Raw genomic sequence first — 7,500 nt, forward strand, 5'->3', positions numbered from 1 at the left:
TTGTCAGCCGCCTTTGACACGATAGACCATTCAATCCTTCTTTCCCGTCTTCATTTTACATTTGGTATCAACGGCACTGTTCTAAACTGGTTCAAATCTTATCTCACTGATCGATTCCAGTCTGTCATTGTTGATAATTTCCAGTCTGAACCTGTTAAAATTGAACATGGAGTCCCACAGGGATCTGTTTTAGGCCCAGTGCTCTTCACACTGTACACTGCTCCTCTCGCTGAAATTATCAACCGCCATAATGTCAGTCATCATTCTTATGCTGATGACACTCAACTCCAGAAGAGTGATACACCTGAAAAACTGTTGTCGCTCTTGCAAGAAACATCTAACTGCTTCCTGGATATTCAAAATTGGATGACTCTAAATAAGTTACAATTGAACGCGGACAAAACTGAAGCAATGATCATAGGAACTAAACAAAAACTCTCTTCCATTACAACTAATACAATCAAACTTGGCAGTACATCCATCCCTCTGTCCACTTCAGTCAGGAACCTCGGCGTTGTCCTTGACAACACACTGTCCATGCAAACATTTATCAATCAGACATGTCAATCCTGCTACTGTCAACTGCGGCGCATCAGCTCCATCCGGAAATATCTGTCCACTGACGCAACATCTAGACTTGTCGTTTCTCTCATTCTCTCTCGCCTTGACTACTGTAACTCTCTATTGTCTGGTTTGCCTGCTTCATCCATTCAGTCCCTTCAGCGCATACAAAATTCTGCTGCCCGACTCAGAAAGAAAAGATCTGAGCACACCACTCCTCTTTTGCAACATCTCCACTGGCTCCCTGTCTCACACCGAATAAAGTACAAGATCAGCACTCTATGCTACAAATGTATTCACAAATCAGCCCCTTCCTATCTCTGTGGCTGCCTTCACCTCTACACTCCATCTCGCTCACTACGATCAGCTTCGGATCCACTCCACTTACACATACCCAGATTCAAACTCTCGACTGTTGGCCACCGTTCTTTCTCTGTCTCTGGACCTTGCAATTGGAATGAACTTCCTCTTTCGCTTCGTCAAGTCTCCACACTCAGCTCTTTCAAGTCTGGCCTTAAAACCCACCTCTTCCCAAAATAGCCTCCCTTCCCTGCCTCTTCCTTGTCTTTTTTTTTTTTTTTTTTTTCAGTTTTAGAGTTATGCTTGCGTGAGAATGACTGGTGCGAAAGCGCTTTGATTTGTTTATGCACAAGATTTAGCGCTATGTAAGTACCATTATTATTATTATTATTATGATGATGATGATGATGATGATGATGATGATGATGATGAACAAGAACAAGAAGAAGAGGACGAGGACGAGGAGTGGAAGGTGCAGACTTCAACAAACAAACCAAACAAAAAAAAAAAAAAAAAAAATCATCCCAGTCGACGATCTGTGCTGGACAAGCAAACAAACAAGGGATGAACCACCACGGGCTGTGCTGTACAGTCTGACTAATGTGTTTGCACACTGTGGCTCCCGGAGACTGATCCTGTGCAAATCAAGCCATCGATCAGTCCATGCTGTAACCTCAGGAAGCTGGCGAAATTCGTTTTATCAGCAAAGCTGGCATCCAGAATGGATCTACTCTGCCGACTCTGCGGTCCTTTGCTGTTTGATTACATTACGCTGTCTTGGCTCGGGGAGGAAGTGTGGGGGCGAGGGGGGTGGAGGAGGGGGGCGTCTTTGATATTGCTGAATACATCCAAATACATCAAAGGCTTTATGATCCTAACTGCATGTATTTTTGTTAACTGCTGTTGTTTCTGGTGCGGTTTTTTTGTTTTTGTTTTGTTTGTTTGTTTGTTGTTGTTTTTTGTTTTGTTTTGTTTTGTTTTTTTCTTTTCATTTTGAAATCGATTTATTAGTCTGCAGCACTTTAGACTTCGGTGTTTCTTGACAGAGGAGATTTCCTTCTTCAGCGAAAAAAACCCCAACAAACTTTAAAGATGAGTGACTCTGTAGTGGCCCTTGTCAGCCAAGAAGTAGTGTGTGTGTGTGTGGGGGGGGGGGGGGGGGGGGGGGGGGGGGGGGGGGGGGGGCGAGGAGTTGGCTGAGTGGGATGGGGAGTAGACGTATGATAAGAGAGGAAAAGGGTGTGAGGGGGTACAAACATGACAGAGAAGACACGCGGCATTTGAAGAATGGTTGTGGTGGCTTTGATAACATATGACTGCAGGATATCGGCTTCAAAGAATCAAGATGATTGGGCCGGCATAGAAACTGTATGATACAGAAGAACTGCAGAAAGGCCAGTTGCAAAATAAAGAAATAAAGAAAAAGAAAGAAAGAAAGATCTATCTGAGCGTGAGCATCTGAACGGAGTATTATACATTTAAGGCAAGTAGTGGCGCCATGGAATTCATCATATTGCATCGTATCGTATCGTATCGTAGGTACCGTATCGTATAATATAATGTGGCGTATCGTATCGTATCGTATCGTATATCGCATAATGTCGTGTCGTGCCGTGTCGTGTCGTATCGTATACTATCGTATATCATATAATGTCGTGTCGTATCGTATCGCATTGTATCGTAAGGCATTGTATCGTATCGTATCGTAATCGTATCGTATGGCATCGTATCGTATCGTACCGTATCGTATCGTAATTTGTTCTCATTATGCGTAACACGCTCCATATACAAAAGTCCGTGAAGGGGAAACATTTTTCGAAGGAAGAGAGGCTTTGCTGAAGGAGTTAACTCTCTCCATACGAACGGCGAAAGAGACGACGTTAACAGCGTTTCATCCCAATTACCATCATCAAAATATTGCAAGCGGAACGCTCTTATACTGAAGACGTGAATGTTGACAAAGAATACCACAATTCTGACGACGGAAGCTAAAGGTTGGGTCATTGAGACATCCACTGGACATCCGAGGGGTCTGTGTAGAGGAGAAGAGAGGACTGGCCGTACTGAGTGAGTTAAAAGTCTATTCTACTTAACTAAGTCATCCACTTCTGATGGCTTTGGGCTTTTGTGTTGAATCCAGCGGATTTTTTTTATATATTTTCTTTAATCACGAAAGAAACTAAACGCGCTGAGTGGATACACTTCACAGACTATTACATTTCTTTGTGGTGTTCAATCCATTAGGCAGGGTTGCTGCCGCGAGTTCTAGACAGAAATAGAAACACTGCTTGCCGTTGTTGCCAACAGTAAAATGACTCCCTTCTCAGACGGGAAAGGCGTTAACTCACTCAGTACGGCCAGTCCTCTCTTCTCCTCTACACAGACCCCTCGGATGTCCAGTGGGTGTCTCAATGACCCAACCTTTAGCTTCCGTCGTCGGAATTGTGGTATTCTTTGTCAACATTCACCTCTTCAGTATAAGAGCCTTCCGCTTGCAATATTTTGATGGTGGTAATTGGGGTGAAACGCTGTTAACGTCGTCTCTTTCGCCGTTCGTATGGATAGAGTTAAAGGGCGATGATTCAACTGAACTGACGGCTCTTGCCAGTTCATGGAAAGTGGTTATATTCTAGTGACGGGCTGTTGTTCTGAGACAGTTAATGGATCCGTGTTTCAGATTGAAAGACATCAGAACATGGAATGAATGTGTGATCTACAATAATGAGTAAAGAGAAACACTCTGCTTTAAACTGGAAACAAAGAAGTTAACAGTTGGCATACTACTGGTACACTACACCACTTGGGAATAACGTTATTGCTGGCCATTCAAATCGGCTTCCTCGTATCTTGGATACTCCACGTTTTCTTTTTTGATGTCAAGTAAAAGTTAGATACCTCCTCTGCGTCTAAATAATCCTAGATATTACGCCTTTTTTTCAAGTATTCTAACATGTTTCTGTGTTATTCTGTTGTTGTTGCTTTCGGTGTAGTTTTTGTTGTTGTTGTTTGTTGTTGTTTTTTTCTTTCGTTTTCTATATCACAGTGGAGTGATGGCCTAGAGGTAACGCGTCCGCCTAGGAAGCGAGAGAATACGAGCGCGCTGGTTCGAATCAAGGCTCAGCCGCCGATATTTTCTCCCCCTCCACTAGACCTTGAGTGGTGGTCTGGACGCTAGTCATTCGGATGAGACGATAAACCGAGGTTCCGTGTGCAGCATGCATTTAGCGCACGTAAAAAGAACCATGGCAGCAAAAGTGTTGTTCCTGGTAACATTCTGTATAAAAATCCACTTCGATAGGAAAAACAAATAAAACTGGGGAGAGCAGCCCGAATTTCACACAGAGAAATCTGTTGTGATAAAATGAAATACAAATACAATATATGACACGGAGGCTCTTCACTTGTTTTCACTGGGACTGCAGCAAGGCTTCGTCTAGGATTGGATGTCAATAAATGACACATGAAACTTTGTACAAACCGTCCCTTTCAGCCCCAAACTAATGCATAAGAAGAGCACTACAATCAGTCAAACCATTCATCGCATAAAAACCCAACAAACTAACTGACAAACAACAACGGTTATTTGAGAATGTTCTTTTAGTGGAATAAATCGACAACAATAATCAAAGTAATAACCCCTTTTAAATCATGTTATTTGGGTTATCTCGATCATTTGATAATTTCTTTCAAGTCCGAGGTAAAGGAGACGTTCACGTCGCCTCAAACACATTTCAATATATATCCATGTTCGACACACTTGCATTTACACTCAGAAACTGCAACACCGTCCATTCAATGTATCTGTTCTGATCATTCTAGTTAATTCAGTATTCGCTTTAAAACATTCATATGCAGTAAGAAATTCTTTTAATTCGGCGGTAAAAGAGGCGTTGCCATCGCATCAGGCTTTGCAATATGTTTTGTCAAGATCTGCACAGACCAGTGTATACAAGGCTGACCTTAACTGAGTGAAACGGTGGACTCAAATTTTATTTTATGTTCATTCTAGTTAATTCAGAATATTCATATGTAGTAAACACGTCAATAGTGTAGTTAGTGTCACTGTATGTGTTCTGTCCAGAATCTGTATTTCTTTGCTTTTAATTGCCAACAAGAAAAAAAACAACAACAAAAAACGAGGTCATGGCGTCTTCTTACCAGACATTCCCTTCGTTCGGGCAGCTGCAAAGGGGTAACGTTTTTTTCGGAATCCGGAACGAGCATCAACGAGATAAACAGTTAATGATTCGGAAATACGGCTTAATTCGGGAGACGTACAAACTGTTATTGGTATGACTGTGAAGGTTCTTTTTTCCTACAGAGAATGGCAAATTTAAAGTTTAATACACACACACACACACACACACACACACACACACACACACACACACACACACACACACACACACACACATCGAGAGAGAGAGAGAGAGAGAGAGAGAGAGAGAGAGAGAGAGAGAGAGAGAGAGAGAGAGAGAGAGAACCGCACACCGGGTTATAATATAGACACACTTTGTTTACACAAGTGTCAATAAAATTACTCTTATTAATTGATGTGTCGACATTCATGTAAGAAACAAATTTTGGAACAAGACAAATAACAGTAGACAGTAGAGTGATTGTGAAAACGTAACTTTGCTTCTTTTCAATTGTGTGTAACCTTCCTACAAATGCATTGTCATTACGATTAAAATGTGTGGAAATAACTTTGTAAATTATCATTTTAAAACTCAATTTGGTGGCGACAAAGAATTTCCAGAAATATAAAATAAATAGATAATTTGTTAGAGTTTACCCCCCCCCACCATCCCCTCCCCCTCCCCTCTCCCCCCAGCCCCTCCCTTCCCCCCCTCCCTTCCCCATGGACACACATACACATACATACATGCATGCGTCATATATACAGACAGACAGACAGAAAGGCAGACACAGACATACGTTGTGCCAAAAAATAAAGTGATGGTATCAGTATCACTGTTTGCCTCTGTCACTGTGTATGTCTGTCAGGAAAATCGTGTTACTGTATTCCTTTCTAGCTTGTTCTGTCCATGTCTATTTATCGCCCACATGGCGAGAAGAGATAAAAAAAAAAAAAAAAAGAAAGAAAGAAAATCATAACGCGTGTCTCACTTCCTTTCAGAAATACTATTCCTTTCCTTTCGTTTCACGTCTCCTGTCTTCCTCTCTCTCTCTCTCTCTCTCTCTCTCTCTCTCTCTCTCTTGAGTGGGTGCTTTTGTGTGCCTGCGTGTGTGTGTGTGCGCGCGCGCGCGCGCGCGCGCGCGCGCGCGTGTGTGTGTGTGTGTGTGTGTGTGTGTGTATTTTTTTTTTTTCTCTCTTTCTTTTCTTCTCTTCTTCTTCCTTTTGTGGAATGACTTTGAATTGTGAAATAATGGTATATTTTGATTGTGTTTTGATTTTGTGCTAATTTTCGCTTTGTTTTGCTTTATTACCTCTTTAGGGCGAGGGCTGGATGTAAAAAAAAGCATGTTACTTGCTTATCTATTACCCTCGTTAATAAAGATTTTGTCTTGTCTTGTCTTGTCCTCTCTCTCTCTCTCTCTCTCTCTCTCTCTCTCTCTCTCTCTCTCTCTCTCTCTCTTTCATGATTTGAAACCTTATCTGCTGTTAGACATAGACAGGCATCTGAAACGTGTAACGACGAGATTTAGACTGGGTATATCAGAATTGAAAGTGCATCACTTTAGATACAGAAGTTTTTGTGCAAATGATTTAGTCTGTCCTTCATGTCATGAAGCCCAAGAAAACGAGGTGCACTTTGTTCTTTGCTGTCCAGCACTAAAACATATATGTCAAATGTTTAAAAAACCTAAATACTACAAGCATCCCTCACTGTTCGAGTTGAATTTGTTAATGTCGTCAAGCAATATCAATGACGTACATATTTTTTTCGGTATTCTTATAAGGCATTCAAATTAAGAGAAATTGTTACTTCGTAAAACAGTTATAATGTATTTTTTGTTACCTATATATTTACACAGATACAATGCACGGTTTGTTGTTTATATTAATGCTTATTTGTTTACGTGTTTTCGCTGAGTTGTATTATGTTTACGTATACCCCCTTCACTAGAAGCTGTGGCCTGATTGTGAATAAACCATTCCAATTATTCTCTCTCTCTCTCTCTCTCTCTCTCTCTCTCTCTCTCTCTTTGCGCGTGCGTGCGTATGTTGAGACGGTACATGCATACCATCCCCATGCACAGAAAGCCTGAGTACAGAAGAGAACGTGCACAACCCACTCAACAAACACGGGAGGCAGTTCGAAAGATGGGGATATTAGCTGTACATAGCTCACATCACCACCAATACAATCATGTCCTTGTGAAAAAGGAAAAAAAGCAAAAAAACAAAATAAAGTGTCATGTTGAAGAAGAAGGATGCTGGAGGAGGAGGAGGAGGATGAAAGAAGAAGAAGAAGAAGAAGTGTGCGCAGACTGTGAAAGTGATCTGCCGTCTTTAACTCATTGCATCAGTCTGGGCTCGACCATTCTAAGCAGTGCTTTCCTGCTTGTCTTAGAAAACAGATTTTCTTATCAGACAGTCTTAAAATGTGGCTAGTCTGTAAAGTGACTGTCCCTGTGAGTTAAGATGGGATGTGGGCCAGATAAAGAAAGAGT

General features: G+C 41.6%; 1 protein-coding gene across 1 annotated transcript in view; it reads right to left on the minus strand.

Annotated features, from left to right (window-relative positions):
* LOC143294716 (neuronal acetylcholine receptor subunit alpha-5-like) overlaps positions 1-7,500 on the minus strand; it is a 148,529-nt gene that overhangs the window by 18,913 nt on the left and 122,116 nt on the right. The window lies entirely within an intron of this gene.

The sequence above is a fragment of the Babylonia areolata genome, chromosome 1, assembly GCF_041734735.1.
Source record: "Babylonia areolata isolate BAREFJ2019XMU chromosome 1, ASM4173473v1, whole genome shotgun sequence".
NCBI lineage: Eukaryota > Metazoa > Mollusca > Gastropoda > Neogastropoda > Buccinidae > Babylonia > Babylonia areolata.